Source organism: Ictidomys tridecemlineatus, chromosome 1, assembly GCF_052094955.1.
Source record: "Ictidomys tridecemlineatus isolate mIctTri1 chromosome 1, mIctTri1.hap1, whole genome shotgun sequence".
In the NCBI taxonomy this organism is placed as follows: domain Eukaryota; kingdom Metazoa; phylum Chordata; class Mammalia; order Rodentia; family Sciuridae; genus Ictidomys; species Ictidomys tridecemlineatus.
Genome location: NC_135477.1, coordinates 144,742,932 through 144,760,607, shown reverse-complemented (window position 1 = coordinate 144,760,607; position 17,676 = coordinate 144,742,932). Strand labels below are relative to the sequence as shown.

Below are 17,676 nucleotides of genomic sequence, written 5' to 3'. Positions count from 1 at the left end.
ATCATTTCACCATCTTTCCTGTCCCCATGTTCCCTCCTTCCCATCCCTTCCCTTTGCTCAATCAAAGTTCCTCCATTCTTCCCGCCTCCCCATTATGGATCAGCATCCACTTATTAGAACATGTGACCTTTGGTTTTTTGAGATTGGCTTACTTTGCTTAACATGATATTCTCCAACTCCATCCATTTACTTCCAAATGCCATAAGTTTATTCTCTTTTAATGCTGAGTAGAATTCCATTGTTTATATTTACCACATTTTCTTTATCCATGCATCTATTGAAGGGCATCTATGTTGGTTCCATAGTTTAGCTATTGTGAATTGAGCTGCTAGGAACTTTGAAGTGGCTGTGCTACTGTAGTATGTTGATTTTAAGTCCTTTGGGTAAAGATCAAGGAGTGGGATAGCTGGGTCAAATGGTGGCTCCCTTCCAAGTTTTCTAAGGGATCTCCATATTGCTTTCCAGAGTGTTGCACCAATTTGCAGTCCCACCACAATGTATGCGTGTGCCTTTTCCCCCTCATCCTCGCCAACACTTATTATTGCTTGTATTCTTGATAATTGCCATTCTGATTTGTCACTCTCTGATTTTCTTCTCAGATCCTTGACTGCTTTTTCTGTCTCCTCCACAGGTCCATCTTCCTCTGATCAATATTAATTACAACAGGGTTCAGTCACAGGCCTTCCACACTCATAGTTTTAAATATTGTATGTATGCCAAAGGCTGACTGCTCTACAAGTACACTGGATGTCTTTAAGGAAGCTCAGCATCTTCAAGATACAATTTATATTTTGCTGGACATTTTCTCATTGACCTTATAGATCTACTCTTTATTCCTTTCCATTCTAACGTGTATCCTGAGGCTATCCTGTGTATTTTACCTCAGTAGATTCTATTGCCATATTAATTGTATTTGTATTTGGGTTTGTGTTTAAGGATCCCAGGCAAGAAACCTGAGAGAAGGAGAACAGTGAAATTAAGCTATTCTCTTAAATATCTCCCTACATGGTTGCCACCATCTGGGGAGCAGAATCTTTGCCCAATCTCGTCTCCCATAGCTATGTAACTCCCTCAACTAGGTTCCAATGACAGTTCCTTCTTATTGCCTCCTTGAGTATGAAACTATTATTTATAGTCCTGGAGAATTACACCGTGCCTCATAGTGTGCCTTACTCTATTGCCCTTTCAACAAATAGACCCTTTGTAAAATTCTCTTCAAATTACCCAGCTTGACTGCACTATCTTTTTGCCACTTGACCCCTGATTGGCACAGTTATTGAAACTGTGACTGGACCCAGAAATCAGAGCAGAATCTTTAAAATAGGATCAGGCCCTAGAATGGGTTGTGCAATATTTTAAGAATAAGAGGGGAGATGGGGCTATAAGTAATCCTTGACATGCAGTAGTGTCACGTGACTGAACTGTAGCTGTTGATGACATGGAAAGGCAAGGTATTGGGAAATCAAGTAGCTGTGCAACTTGATTGCTACAACAACAATGATGTGTCATCTGAGTTATTCTGATATCCGTAGAGAGCATAAGCAGAGAAAAGGAGAAATGAAATAATTGAATAAGAATTCATGCAGACAGTCAGAAAGTTTTGATAGCAGCTTTAAAAATGCATTTTATTTCTTAAAGGAAGATATGGCTGAAGACTAAGCTTGGGATATAAATATAAGGGTTTCAGCACTAACTAAATGCTCAAATCCATGAGGTATATTACATTAAAATAGGGGCACTTATGGGGAATGAGTGGAATCTTGACCTCTGAATCATGGAAGGGAGACGATGGATTTCACCGCAAAGAAAGGATGACAATGAATTCAGACCACTAGAATTCATGCCACTGGTATTATATCTGTTCCATCTCTGTGAAGTATATGGGTCACTAAAAAGTGGAATAACCTGTGCATGACACAGTTCTGGTGCCAGTTCAAAGAAGTCATGCTTAAAGTTAAAGGGCAATCCTTCAATTTATGGCATATAAACGAGTAGCTGAGATATTGTACATCTTCCTCCACAGTTAGAGTGCATGGATCTGGGAACCAAGCAAATATGTGATACTTACAAAAAATTATCATGTATTAGATCATAAACAAGGCTTAATAAAGTCCTAAGAATTGATGACATACAATTTGTTCAAGAAAGAGTATGACAAAACACCTCATATGTTTTGGAACTTTTAAAAACATATGACAAAAATTCACAAGTATAATATGGCAAGAAGAGGAAATAAAAGATATAGAGTTTAGTAAAGAAGTAATAAGATTATCATTATTTACAAATGTGTATTTAGAAAATCCAAACAACCCTCCCGCCCCCTGCAAAAAAAAAAGCCCTTCTTATGTTAATATGTGAATTTAGTAAGGTTACTGGATGCAAACTGAATATGCAAAAATCAATTGTATTTCTATACACTCAATGAATGTCAGAATTCAAAAAATGTTAAATGCCTTTTTTTATTTTTGGTACGGGAGATTGAACTCAGGGACACTCAACCTTAAGCCACATCCCCAGCCCTGTTTTGTATTTTATTTAGAGACAGGGTCTCATTGAGTTTCTTAGCGCCTCACTGTTGCGGAGGCTGGCTTTGACCTCACTATCCTCCTGCCTCAGCCACCTTAGGTGCTGGGATTCCAAGCAAGAACCACTGTGCCTGGCTAAATGCCATTTTTAATAGCTCAAAAAAATTAAGTGTTCAGAAATAAATTCTGGTAAAAACCCAAACATTGATAGAAAATTTAAAGTAGACTTAAAAAAAGCAATATGATATATTGACTCAATGCTAATTAAATGTTAATTGTATTTAAATTGCTCTATGGATTTCATATAGTCCCAATCAAAAAATGTTTTAAAAACGTTCTTAGTTGTAGATGGACACAATACCTTTATTTTCATTTTTTTATATGCGGTGCTGAGGTTCAAACCCAGTGCCTCACATGTGCTAAGCAAGTGTTCTATCACTGAGTTACAATCCCAATCAAAATGTAAGCAGGGTTTTCACTTGTGGAAATTGACAATCTGATTTTCTGTTCTTCTTCTTCTTCTTTTTTTTTTAGTTGTAGATGGACACAATGCCTTTCTTTTTTTATTAATTAATTAATTATATGTAATGCTAAGAACCGAACCCAGAGCCTCATACATGCTAGGCAAGCACTCTAGCTCTGAGCCACAACCCCAGCCTCACAAGCTAATTTTAAAATTCATATGATAATGCAATGAATTTAGATTGGCCAAATCAATCTTTTTTTTCATTTTATAGAGTTTAATTACAGGATGTTAATATTCAGGACATTTCAGAACACCTTATACTGTAATCAGATTTTTGTTAACTGGTTTTAAAAATATTACTTGAGTATTTTTCCACATACCAGTTTTGAGGCAAAAGTACTATCAGTGACTGTTTAAGAAATGTTAATTTGATTAAACAGTTTATCCTTAATAACCTGAGACATCAATCCATGGATGGCTTCTATGATGGTTTTACAGCTGTAGCTTTGGCAAGTTTGTCTTCTGACTGTCGATCATGTGTTTCTAAACCTAACATGAAACTCCCTCAGCACAGCTGGGCTTCTGACTGCTCTAACTTTTCAGACGAATCAAACACCTGACCAATGGTATAATCTGCATTAGTAAGCAAGCTAGAGGAACTCAGTGTATTCACCCAGTATTTATTCCACAAAAGCTCCAGTAATTTGCGATCCAAAGAGGATTTGAAATATGAGACTTCTAAGGCATAGTATTATTTGCAATGTACACCAAAGTCTTCTATTTTGTTAAGTGGAATAGTCTGATATTCAGAAGGTCCTTCATCAGGAGGTTTGTAGCCCTTTGGGTATGCCCCAAAGGCTCCAAGATTCACTTTTCCTGCAGATATTGTTCTTGTTGGATCAATTACTGTTAGACCAGGACCCAAGAAAAGACCACTGACTCCAATTAAAATCAAATAAAAGCAAGCTTATTATTTCAACTGGCTGGTCTGCCTCTCCCCACAAAAACCACGGGAACAAGACAGCACTGCAGCTTTCTTACAGCACAGCTTTATAGCCCAGAAAGTTACATAAAAGGGGGTTACAGATAACAAAAAAAGGCTAGTTTACATTTTTGCTTTATGAAGAATTTATGAAGGTCATCAGAGCCTCAGAGAGGGTCATTATCTGGCCAGGGAAGGCCAAGATTTGTGAGGCATCACTAAAGTTTCAGAGAGGGCTGCTATCTGGTCAGAGAGCCAGGCATGGGTGAGTTCAAGGCACGGGCAGGCATTCCAAGCAAGTTCAGAATTTGCAGTAATTTATAGTAAAGCTGAAATTAGCTTTTCATGGCTTTGTGGAGAGATGGCTCCCAATTTTAAGAGAAAATCAGGCTGAGTCTATCATTACCACTGCTACAAAGGGTTCTTGGAACTGCTGGTTAAGCATCTATATACTAACGTCCCAGAAAGCCAGCAGCCAGAGCCAGGGTGGCTGTGGTACCAGCCAATTGCATTTTCAAGGCAACCAACCTGTTTGGCTTTTTTTTTTTTTTTTACATATGCAGCCATGTACTCATAAGCAGCACCCTGAGCATTTACTCAGGTTTCAGTGCCCTCTACAAGCAAAGCAAAACTGTCCATAATGAGCATGGTTTCACCGTCCACCTTTCCTAGCATCAAACTCATCACTTCCAAGGTGCTTCCTGATCTGGCATGCATCACCATTTTTAGTAGAGCCAAAGTGAGATTTTGCAGTATTTAAAGTAATGGTGATCCTTAGTCCAGGGTTTTGCCGCCAGGATTTCTTGCGGCTGTTTTTTTTTGGTTGTTGTATTTGTAGATTTCATCTCTACTCTAGGTTTCCTGCATGTTGTTGGCCAATTCCTAGGTTTTCTGGGCCATACCTTTCCCAGACACTGCCATCACCAAGGAATTGGAGAAGTTGTCGCTTCTACAAACAAAACGCAACTTGACCTCACTGAGTTTCCAGGTGTGGGCTTCCAACCTTCCCCACCAGGTGTGCAAATTTTTACTAGGCTCTCCTGGTCAAATCAATCTTGTAGAAGAAAAAAGAGTTTGAGTACATAGACCATCAAATTTGAAGAACTAGGGTGTTTTCAAGGTGGCAGAATAGAGGAGGTCACTTTCCTGGATGTTCCATGGCATGAAATCAAGAAAGCAGTCAGGCAGCTTCTCTGCAAGGTGGGTAAACAAAAAAAAATTGGGGGGTACTTTACTGGATTTTAAAACTGGATCATTAAAGCATATCATTGACACAGGAGTTTGGATACAATAAAATAAGGAAAAACTCTTCAGTGGCACAGCTGGCCACAGCTGGGCCAGAAGCACCAGCCACAGCAGTCCCTCTATGAGCATAGTGGAGTCATAAGGGAATTAAAGGAACCTGCATTTTTGGGAGAACCAAGGCATGTCTGGGTATGGAATGTTTGGAGATCAAGGACATTGCCCAACAAAACTGAAAAATGCGTTGCACAACATCCTTATGCACAGAAAGGAGCCACCATCTCTCCAGGCAGCATGCGGAAAACAAAGGAAGGAGCCCTTATGCAGCAGCAGCACTGGGGCCAGCATCTGAAGGTGCTGATTCCTGGCACACTTGGGTTTGGCCCTAAATATAGGCCCAGTAAGCACACACTGTGTGACAGAGAGTGTGCTTAAGTGACCAGGAGAAAAATCAAACGTGAAGAGTTTACACAGGGGACAACTGGTCTTGGAAATCTACCGGCTCTACCTCCTCCTCCAATGTGGCTGCTTACAGAACCTGCTACAGGAGATGAATCTGGCAGGGAACTCAGAAGTGGGAGTGGGAGAGAGTGTTTGGATATTCAACCTGAGACCAGGAAATGTGGGGTCCACGATGACATAGGGGACTAAGAATTGGGTCCCTGGTTGGGGTTGTGGCTCAGTGGTAGAGCACTCGCCTAGCACATGTGAGGCCCTGGGTGAGATCCTCAGCACTACATAAAAATAAATAAACAAAATAAAGGTATTGTGTCCCAACTACAATTAAAAAGTAAATATTAAAAAAAAAGAATTTGGTCCCCTACCATACAAGTGGAATCCAAGGGAGTACCCTGGGGTACAGTTTTCCATTGTGGACCAGCAAGTTTCTGTTTATTGTGATGATCAACATTGTAGACATCATGGTGGAAACTATTTGGTTTAATGCTGTATATTGTTTACACTGATTGTTGTTATTATTTGTCTCCCCCTACACAGTGAGGGACTGGAAACCTTCAAGGACACCATAAGTCCACAGGGTAGAAATTCTACTGCCTCAGATCCACACTGTTAGATGGGAGGACACACAAACAACATGAAAAAACAAAGGAACAAATCACCACAAACAAACCAAGATACTCCAATAGCAGAATCCATTGACATCACAGTGAAAAAATGTCAGGGGAGTTTAGAATGTACATAGTTAAATTGATCTGTGTAGTAAAAAACAGTATAAGGAGTGAAATCAGAGAGAAAACATAGGCAGTGAAAGATCACTTCAAAAAAGGAACAGAGATTCTGAAGAAAAACCAAGCAGATATCCTTGAAATGAAGGAATCAGCAAACCAAATTAAAAATTAAATGGAAAATGTTATGGTTTGGATGTGAGGTGTCCCCCAAGAGTTCACATATGAGGGATTGTAGCTCAGTGGTAGAGTGTTTGCCTAGCATGTGTGAGGCTCTGGGTTCAAGTCTGAATGCTGCACATAAATAAATAAAAAATAAAGGTCCATCATCAATTAACAAATATTTTTTAAAAAGTTCACATGTGAGACAATGCAAGAAAGTTCAGAGAAGAACTGATTAGGTTGTGACAGCTTTAACCCAACCAGTGAATTAATCCCCTAATGGGATTAACTGAGTGGTAACTGGAAGAGATAGGGCACCGGGGGCATGACTTTGAGGTATATATATTTTGTATCCTGCTGTGGACTCTCTTTCTATGCTTTCTGATCACTATGTAAGCTGCTTCCCTCTGACACACTCTTCTGCCATATGTTCTGCCTCACCTTGAGCCCTGAAGAATAGAGACTGCTGTCTAAGGATTGTGACCTCTAAAACCATGAATCCTCAAATAAACTTTTCCTTCTCTACAGTTGTTCTGTTTGGGTCCTTTTAGTCAAGCAGTAAAAAAGCTGACTAAAACAGAAATCAACACCATGGAGACAAAATATATAATCTTGAAAATAGATGCTACCATAGAGAGAAGATGCTAAGAAACTATGAATGAAACTTCTAAGAATTATGAGATAACATTAGAAGACTAAATTTAAGATTTATTGGGAAAGATGAGGGCACAGAGACACAAACCAAAGGTATACACATCTTTTCAATAAAATAATACCAGAAAATTTCCAAAACCTAAAGAATGAAGTGGAAAATCAAATGCAAGAGGCTTTCAGGACTTGAAATGTACAAAATTACACTAGACTCACATCAAGGCACATTATAATGAGAATGTCTAACATTGAGAATAAGGATAGAATTTTAAAGGCTGCAAAAGAAAAATATCAGATTATGTATAAGGGAAACTAATTTAGATTTCAGCTGATTTCTAAACCCAGACCCTCAAAATTAGGAGATCCTAGAATAATGTATACCAAGCTCTGAAAGAAAATGGATGCCAACCAAGAATTCTATATCCAGCAAAATTAAGCTTCAGATGTGAAGATGAAATAAAAATCTTTTATGATAAACAGAAGTTAAAAAAATTCACACAGAAAGCCTGCACTACAGAACATTCTCAACAAGATATTCTGTGAAGATGAAATGGAAAAAAATGTGAAAACCAGTGAAGAATGACATTAAAGGAATAGTTAACCACAGGATAAACTAATTCATATTAAAAACTAGAAATAACCCAAAATGACCAGGAATAAAAATCTTAATAATAATCTTGAATGTTAATGGCCTAAACTCATCAATCAAAAGGCATATATTTGCAGTTTGGATTAAATAAAAAAGACCCAACAATATGCTGTTTCCAGAAGACTCACCTCATAGGCAAAGACATTCACAGACTGATGTGAAAGGGTGGGAAAAAGCATATCACTCACATAGGTCACAAAAACAAGCAGGGCTTTCTATCCTCATATCAGATAAAGGGGACTTCAACCAAACTTAGTCAGAAGGGATAAAGAAGGACATTTCATATTGCTTAAGGGAATTATACACCAACAAGACATAACAATCATAAATATTCATGCCCCCCAAAATGGAGCATCTCAATTTCAAGAATCAAATAGACCACAACACAATAATACTGGGTGATTTTAACCTACCTCTTTCACTACTGGATAGATCCTCCAAACAAAAATTAAACAAAGAAACTATAGAACTAAATAATACAATCAATGATTCAGATTTAACAGACAGAATATTTCATCCATCAATGAGTGAATACACTTTCTTCATAACAGTATATGGGTTCTTCTCTAAAATAGGCCATATCTAGCTCCACAAAGCAACTCTAGGCAAATACAAAATATATATATTATCTATATCTCTCTATATAAATATATATATTTAGATATAAATATATATATATTTATATAGAGAGATATAGATTTAGATAGATAGGTAGATAATACCCTGCATCTTATCAGATCATAATTAAATAAAATTAGAAATCAAGGATAGAATAAAAAACAAATGCTACTTTAATAACTGGAGACTAATATGCTATTGAATGATAAATGGATAGCAGAAGAAATCAAGGAGGATATACAAAAAAACACTGATACAACATGTCAAAATCTATGGGACACTATGAAGGCAGTGCTAAAGGAAAGTTAATTGCATTGAGCTCATTCATTAAAAGAATAGAAAGTTGATGAATAAATGACATGACATTACTTCTCAAAGCCCTAGAAAAAGAAGAAAAGTCAACACCAAAGAAGTAGAACACAGGAAATAATTAAAATCAGAGCTGAAATCAATGAAACTGAAACAAAAGAAACAATTCAAAAAATAGACAAAATAAAGAGTTGGTTTTTTGAAAAAATAAATAAAATCAATAAACCCTAAACCAAGCTAATGAAGAGAAAGAGACAGAAAACTCAAATTACTAAAATTCATGATGAAACAGGAAGTATCACAATGGAAACTACTGAAATAGAAGATAATTAGAAACTATTTTGAAAATTTGCACTCCAATAAAATAGAAAATCTTAAAGACATTGGCAAATTTCTAGAGACCTGATCTAGCCAAACTGAATCAGGAGGACATACACAACTTAAACAGATAGCTTTCAAGCAATAAAATAGTAGATGCTATTCAAAGCCTACCAACCAAGAAAAGCCAGGACCAGACAAATTCTCAGCTGAATTCTATAAGACATTCAAAGAAGAATTAACCCCAAAACTCCTCAAATTATTCCATGATATAGAAAAAGAGGGAACCCTTCCAAACTTATTATAGGTTAGTATCACTCTGATACCAAAACCAGACAAAGATATATCAAAGAAAGAAAAACTTTAGACCAATATCCCTGTCAAACATAGATATAAAAATTCTCAATAAAATTCTGGCAAATCACATACATATTAAAAATATTAAACATATTAAAACATATAAATATTAAACATATTAAAAATACAGTGCCCCATGACCAAGTGAGGTTTATCCCAGGGATATGAGATTGGTTCAACATATGGAAATCAATAAATGTAATTCATCACAGCAATAGACTTAAAGACAAGAATCATATGATCATCTCAATAGATGCAGAAAAGCATTCAACAAAATAGCACCCCTTTATGTTCAAAACACTAGAAAAACTAGGGATAGTAGGAACATACTTCAGCATTGTTAAAGCTATCTCTGCTAAGACTAAGCCCAACATCATTCTAAATGGAGAAGAATTGAAAGCATTCCCTCTAAAAACTGGAACAAGACAGGGATGCCCCCTTTTCATCACTTCAATGTCGTCCTTGAAACTCTAGCCATTTTAGGTTAGAAGAAAGAAATTAAAAGGATACAAATAGGAAAAGAACTCAAGCTATTACTATTTACCAACAACATGATTCTATATTTAGAAGATCAAAAAAACCCCAGAAAATTTCTAGAACTAATTAGTGAATCAGCAAAGTGGCAGGATATAAAATAAATACCCATAAAATCAAATGTGTTCCTATACATCAGTGATGAATCAACTGCAAGAGAAATTAGGAAAACTACCCCTTTCACAATAGACAAAAAAAATTATCTGGGAATAAATCTAATAAAAGAGGTGAAAGGTCTCTACAATGAAAGAAATTTCTTGCTCTTGAATAGGCACAATTAACATCATCAAAATGGCCATACTACCAAAACTGTTATACAGATTTAATACAATTTCTATTAAAATCCTAATGATATTATTCATAGAAATAGAAAAAGCAATAACGAAATGCTTTTGGAAAAATAAGAGACCCAGAATAGCCAAAGCAATCCCTAGCAAGAAAAGTAAAGTAGGAGGCATCATAATACCAGACCTTAAATTATAGTACACAGCCATAGTAATCAGAACATGGTATTGGCACCAAAATATACACAAAGGAACACAATAGAAGACACAGAGACAAACCCATATAAATAGAGTTATCTCATACTAGACAAAGGTGCCAAAAACATACATTGGCAAAAAATAGCCTCTTCAACAATGGTGCTGGGAAAATTGGAAATCCATATGTAGCAAAATTAAATTAAACCCCTATCTCTCACCCTGCACAACAATCAACTCTAAGTGAATCAAAGACTTAGGCACTAGAACAGAAGAAAAAGTAGGCCCAAATCTTTATCATGTCAGCTTAGCACCTGACTTCCTTAAGAAGACTCCTAAAGTGCAAGAAGTAAAATCAAGAATCAGCAAATGGGATGGGTTCAAACTAAAAATCTTCTTCACAGCAAAGGAAACAATCATATGAAGAGAGAGCCTACAGAATGGAAGAAAATCTTTACCACATGTACCTCAGATAGAGCATAATCTCCAGGAAATACATAGAACTCAAAAAAACTTACCACAATAAACCAAATAACCCAATCAATAAATGGGCTAAAGAACTGAACAGACACTTCACAGAAGAAGAAATACAGTTGATCAACAAGTATATGAAAAAATGTTCAATATCTCTAGCAATTAGAGAAAGGCAAATCAAAACTACACGGAGATTCCATCCATCTCACTCCAGTCAGAATGGCAATTATCAAGAATACAAGCAATAATAAGTGTTAGCAAGGATGTGGGGGAAAAAGCACACTCATACATTGCAGGTGAGACTCCAAATTGGTGCAACCACTCTGGAAAGTAATCTGGAGATTTCTCAGAACACTTGGAATGGAACCACCATTTGACCCAGCTATCCCACTCCTTATTTATACCCCAAATACTTAAAATCCATGTCAATGTTTATAGAAGCTCAATCCACAATAGTTACACTATGGAATCAACCTAGTTGGTTCATCCTAAATGAATGGACCAAGAAAATATGGTGTACATACACAATAGAATATTACTCAGCCTTAAAGAAGAATGAAAGTATGGCCTTTGCCAGTAAATGGATGGAGCTGGAGAATATTATGGTAAGTAAAATTAGCCAATCCCAAAGAACAAAAGGCTGAATATTTTCTCTGATATGCAGAGACTAATTCACAAAAGGCGGGGCTAGGGAAGTAGTCAGAGTAGAGTGAATGGAGAGCAGAGGGTCTGGGGCTAGGAAGGATAGAAGAATGAATTGGACATTATTACCCTATGTACATATATGATTACACAAGCTGTGTAACTCTACATAATGTACAACCAGAAGAATGAGAAGTCAGTCTCCATTTATATATGCTGTGTAAAAATGCATTCTATTGTCACGAATAACTAATTAGAACAACAAGAGAAAGGATTTGAAGAACTACCATAGAGCTACATTAATTAACACAAAGTGACATGGGAGTAGGGATAATTAATTAAACCAATTGAGAAAAATAGAGTCCAGAACAGACTCACAGAAAAATACTACACAACTCATTGGTGAAAAAAATCATAATTTAAATGTTCTTTTCAACAAATGGTATTGAGTAAGTTAGAAAACAAGATGAAACTTCATTCAGTTATCATGCACTACACAAAAATCTATGTGGGATGGATCATCAACTTAAACTTAAAGTAAAACAAAGATGTTGTTAAAAGAAAATATGAGAATATCTGCATGACCCTGGTATGGGCAAAGATTTATTTTAAAGGATATGAAAAGCACTGCCAATCAAAGAAAAAAATAGACTTAATTGAAATTTAAACTTCATCAAAGAGATCATTTAGGTAGTGAAAAGTCATGACACAGACTAAGAAAATAAGTTCAACAAAATGAATTAAAAAATGTTCCAAAATTATTTTAGTAAAATAGCTCATTAATTTTCTATCTTTATTGTTTTCTAATACATACAATTAAGGCTATAAATTACTAAGTTCTGCATTGGATCTATCTCACAAGTTCTGACATAAGATAGAATATATATGTATATATATATATACATATATATGATAGAATACATACATATATATTCTATCAGTTTATAATCTATTAGGCATCAGTCACACATGAGAAGTGTCAGGGGTTTAAGAAAATATTTAGTACAAAACAAATCAGTTAATCAACATCCCTGTCTTGGTAGTACAGCTAGTCCTGATCCTAGTTCTATAAACTATTTCTTCTAAAGATCAGAGGAAGATAGACAAACTCAGGTGGTAAGAACCAAAGGGCAAGGATATGGTTGCTCAAAACAACTTAATTGCTAAAACATCTTAAGTAAGACCTTGCACAAACAATGCTGATCAGAATGTGGCCCAAGATAAACACAAACAACCATAAAACTCATGATGGTCACTAGACCTTGAGTCCCTCTGATTAAGACCAAAGCCTGCCAACCATAAATTCTATAAAACAAGGTCTAATTAGAACTTTTTAACCAGACCTGGATGACCCTGAGTTGCCCTTAGGTTTTTAGCAAGGTCTTATAATATCAATGTAATTGTAGCTTTGTCTCCCTCCTTGTGGCTTAGATACCTATGGTATCTAAAAGCATGCACAGTAGAGATTCAAGAATCTAATGAAGTCTTATCAGTCCATACTTGGGCAGGACCTTCTAGCAACTTCTCCCCATGACCCAATAAAACTGAGCTCATAAGAAGTGAACTGTCACTGACTTGTTTGAGATGACCCACTGTCTCCCTTGGGGGTGTCTTCTTTCTTAATAATCTTGTACTTTTACTACATTTTGTGCCTTGCTTAAAACCTTTCTTGTGAGAACATAAGAACTGAGAAACACAGAGCAATCCCCACTAACATTAACATGGTACAAGACCCCACTAACATATTTATATGGAAAACACAACAAAACTTATGTCCAGAATGTATAGAAAACTCTGACAACTCAATAATAAGAAGGCAAACAACCCCATTTAGACATGGGGAAAAATGTTTGAATCAATAGTCCACAAAACATATAAGGATATGCAAATTGTCAAGAATCATATGCAAACGGGGTTCCAAATTATAGTATGTAGGAAAATGCAAAATAAAATGACTTGAAGTGCTACCTATCCAACTAGAACAGCTAAAATTAAAAACACAACAGCAACTGGCAAAACCAAGGATGCTGAAATGTGGACTGACTGGAGCTCTCAGCAGTACTAGTGGTCATGTAGGTTGGTAAAAATCACTATGAAAAAGTGCTTGGAAGTATCTAATAAAATCATTTAAAGAGAGGGGAAAAAACAAAGTGCAGAAATGAGTTAGTGGCTACAAAAGTTGAAGCATCAGGATTGGCAAGTCCTATAGGAAGGAGCATGCCAGAAGCTACTCTAGGACTCTAGGATGTGGCCATTTCTAGAGCAGCTGTTTTGTTCCATAGTAACAGTCTGACTACTTGAGTTACAGATATATAGTGTTGAGAGCCACACCAAAGGGGCCCCAGCAAACTTCCAGCTGCCAGCTGATGATTGGCTCACAGCAGCCCCAGCAACATCTAGCTGATTGGCTCCTCTGCGGTGATGTTCATTGGGCTGTTTCCCTGCCCTTCAGACTGCCAGCTGATGATTGGCTCACAGCAGCCCCAGCAACATCTAGCTGATTGGCTCCTCCACGGAGCTGCTCATTGGGGGGCTTCTTTGGCTCCGCCCACACAACCCAGCCAATCGGCCTCAAGAGCAGGAGGATTGTGGGAGGTGGAGAGGCTGGTGTGGGGGTGAGAGGCTTGTGGAAGCCGGTGGTGGCAGTTGGGCTCTGAGGGTTTTTTCCTGAGGAGCTGTTTTGTTTGGCGTTTGTAGTTCTAAAAATAAAGTTAGTTTCTTTTGACAAGTGGCTCCTGAATTGTGCCCAGCCAGACTTCGGCATTATAGGAACTGTGTTTCATTTTCCTATGAAGGCTTTTAAGACTATTTCCTGATCTTTCTTATTTACACTTGAATTTTTACAATAACCTTTTATTACTAGAAGTAACTTGAATTTGTATAATTCTTGCAACCGGTTGTGTTTACCTGACCACATCCTTTCCATCTTTGGTCTTCTAGGAACCACTCCTCAGACATTCTGATTAAATATAGGCTTTTATTCCTATAGTCTTGCCAACTCAATTCCCTACCTCTACGTGGGGCCATGATCCATCTAGGAAAAATAAATTCAACATGATCTTGCAGGGATGGAGCATGCAGGGATCTATCCAATCAACGTCATTCCCTTAACTCCTCCTGGGGAAGAAGGCAAACTCTTTCCATGAGATTACTGGTTTGATTGACTTAAACCTGTAGCTGCTGGTGACCACCTTTGCAATTCAAAAGGAAGAAAGCCTTGCTTGAGAATGAAGTTAACAAAGAATACAGATGGAGAATGAGGCGAAAGTGCAAGAGAGGTTGCTAATAATATTGTTGAGATCTTGGATCCAGCACAGTGGCTGGACCCATAATCAATTTTTTTTTTTTTTGCTTAAAATAATTTGTTCTAGATTTCTGCACTTGTAACTCAAATTGTCCTAACACTCAACTAATACAAAACAAACAATTTTAAGTAATCTTTTAAAAAATCTCAGTCTTTTTCGGCACCTCTTTATATAGGCTTCCCTAAATGTTACACTTTATTCCTTTCAAGTTCAGGCTTATGAGATGATTTCTATATCATGCATCAACAAACAAAGATTTCTTTTCTCAAATATATGAATTTGTATTAGGAATTTTAGAAGATCCACTCAGTCGTTTAAGTTTAAATTGGAAAGCTGACTAAAGTGATTTGGCAGTACTGTGTACATTCAGTAATTGTAATGCAAATTGAGCTTTCCTGAAGTACTGTTCTTTCTCCTCTGTGGGGCCTTTGGGTACAGGCTGCTGAGATGAGATTTACAATTACTGGCACAATCAAAATGCTGAGAAAGATTAGGGCTCTTAGAAACTGTTGAATTCTCATGTTTTTTCAAATACTTGGAATTCAGTTCTTCTGAATGTTACTCTCAATTTCCCCCACAGAATCCACGAATAAAGGACATGAAATCTCAGCGATGCCAACAGAGCCTGCAGAACAAGTGCAGAGCTAATCTCCCTTTCACTCCGTGATCTGCTCCCAGACTTACCCCTTGGCTCACACTCAGTATGTGTGTCTTGCTCATGAATGTGCTTTCATTCCTGCACCACAGATGCTGAGTGGATTCTCTGTGGCTTTCAAGGGGCCCAACATGGCCCTAAGAAAGCCTGAAGCTTTTATTGTTATGGTTTTCAATTCCAGTTTCATAGGAGTGAATTTTGACATGGAAACTTTAGTTAATATTTATCGGTGGTTCAGGGGACTTTAGAGACTGTCAATGACTGGATTCATCTTCCCTCTAAATTCAAGAGTTCTAACTAATGAAATGTACAGCTTTCGGAAGGAGGCTATTCAGAGAATAAACCTGCAGTCTCTGGGCAATCAAGTATTCTCACGATGGCTTTGTGGGTTTTGTGTATTGAACTTTCCTCCTCTGCCTGGACTATGGCAAATTGCATTCCCTTAAGATATGCTGCTGAAAATTGTCAACTTTCCAGGAAACAATCAACAGGAATCTTTTGGCTTCCTGCCTTGCTCATTTTATATCTAAAAATTGATAGCATAGCATTGACCCAGTACTATGTGCCAAATTGAATTTATAAATACATAATTATTGGAGTAAATTCAGCAAGATTACATCTAAAGTTCTCCAAAGCCCCCCAACCCTCCCCATATAAGAAGCATGTCTAGAAGTGGAAGATGGCAGCGAATAGAGTGCATCACCCCCATGTACTGCGTCACTGCGCAGGTGAATAACGAGTTAGAACGGCCAAAAGCTATCTTGTTAGGAATTTCCAGCAAAATTGGGGTGCACCAAAACCTAGAGGAAGGATTTCCATCGCCCGAGGATCGGTTACTGGGGCTCAACTGCGAGTGAACCGTGCGCCCAGAGATTCAAGCTGTTTGTTCGGTGGCCCGCCCCACTGCTAGAGACTGTGGCCTGCCGGGAAACTGCGTGCTAGCAATGCAGAGGAAGTGTGCTGCAGATTCTGTGGGCTCCTGCTGGCTGTGCCCTCACTGTGCTCTGGGCTGAGTTCTGGGTTTGAGACGGGGAAGGAAGTGGTTCAGTTTTGTCCTCCACACCGGTCAGCCCACCGAGGAAGCCAGCGGCCACCATCTTGGAGAGCTGACATCACCATCGCCAGTTTTTGACAGATTGCAGCTCATTCAGCGATAGAACAGGTGTGTCATTTAGACCATCTCCAATACAGTGGGGAAATCGCATAAAATATCTCCCCGGCTTTCCAGGGGCGTGGTTAACAGAGTGAGCATGAATAGAGGCTTGGGGAAAGGTAAAAAGGCACCTGACCTCCAACTCCCCCCTCCCACCAGCGGCAAAAAGGAAACCTGTCTCTCCAGCTCTCAGAGGAGGGGCTAGCACAGGGAATCAAAACAATAAGGTGCTGGTTTCCAATAGCTGTGCTCCACGTCCAGGAAACTGCAGGCCCAGAGTGTAGCTTGAACTGCCGAGAGGTATCACACTGGGAAAGGCCTGGCTGTTAGGAGAAGCGAGGGGACTAGAGACCAGGAATAAACCTAAGCTAACAGGTTTTGAGAGACACCAGGGGGAGAGGAGGGAGCAGCCTCACACGGATTGTTTCCTACAGCTGGAGAGCAAAATCTTGGCCCAGAAGGCACAGCACCACCTACTGGAAGCAAAGAAAATAGAAGCCTAACAGTGCCCCCTTTTTAAAAAAATTTTTTAAAAATTTTTCTTAATTTTCTAATTTTAATTTTTTTCTTCTTAAAATTATATTATTATTTTTAACTATAATTTTTATTTTACTGCATTTTATTTTTTTATCATTTCTTTTTCTTTTCTATTCTTTTCTCTTTCTTTCCTCTCCCCCTCTCTCTTTCTTGGTTTGCTTCCTTACCTTTTCCCCATCTTTCCTCTTAAGCATGACCACCCAGATTACATACAACTTACTAAATGCAAATACATGAATACTACAAATTGGTCTATAGTCCACCTAAGCCCTTAACTACCCCCAAGTACTCCTGTCTATTCTCTTGTTAATATCTGCCTGCATTTGAGGAACCCCCCAAAGAAGCTAACATATACGAACCTCCATACCATCAAATCGCCCGACCTCAACATAAAAAATCCTAAGTTCAAACCTCAATTCTATATATGCCATCAA

At 37.8% G+C, this 17,676-nt stretch overlaps 1 pseudogene; it reads right to left on the bottom strand.

Moving 5' to 3' along the window:
• Nucleotides 1-3,350: 3,350 nt before the first annotated feature.
• On the bottom strand, nt 3,351-5,142 carry LOC101975655 (COP9 signalosome complex subunit 5-like; annotated as a pseudogene).
• Between the last annotated feature and the right edge of the window lie 12,534 nt (nt 5,143-17,676).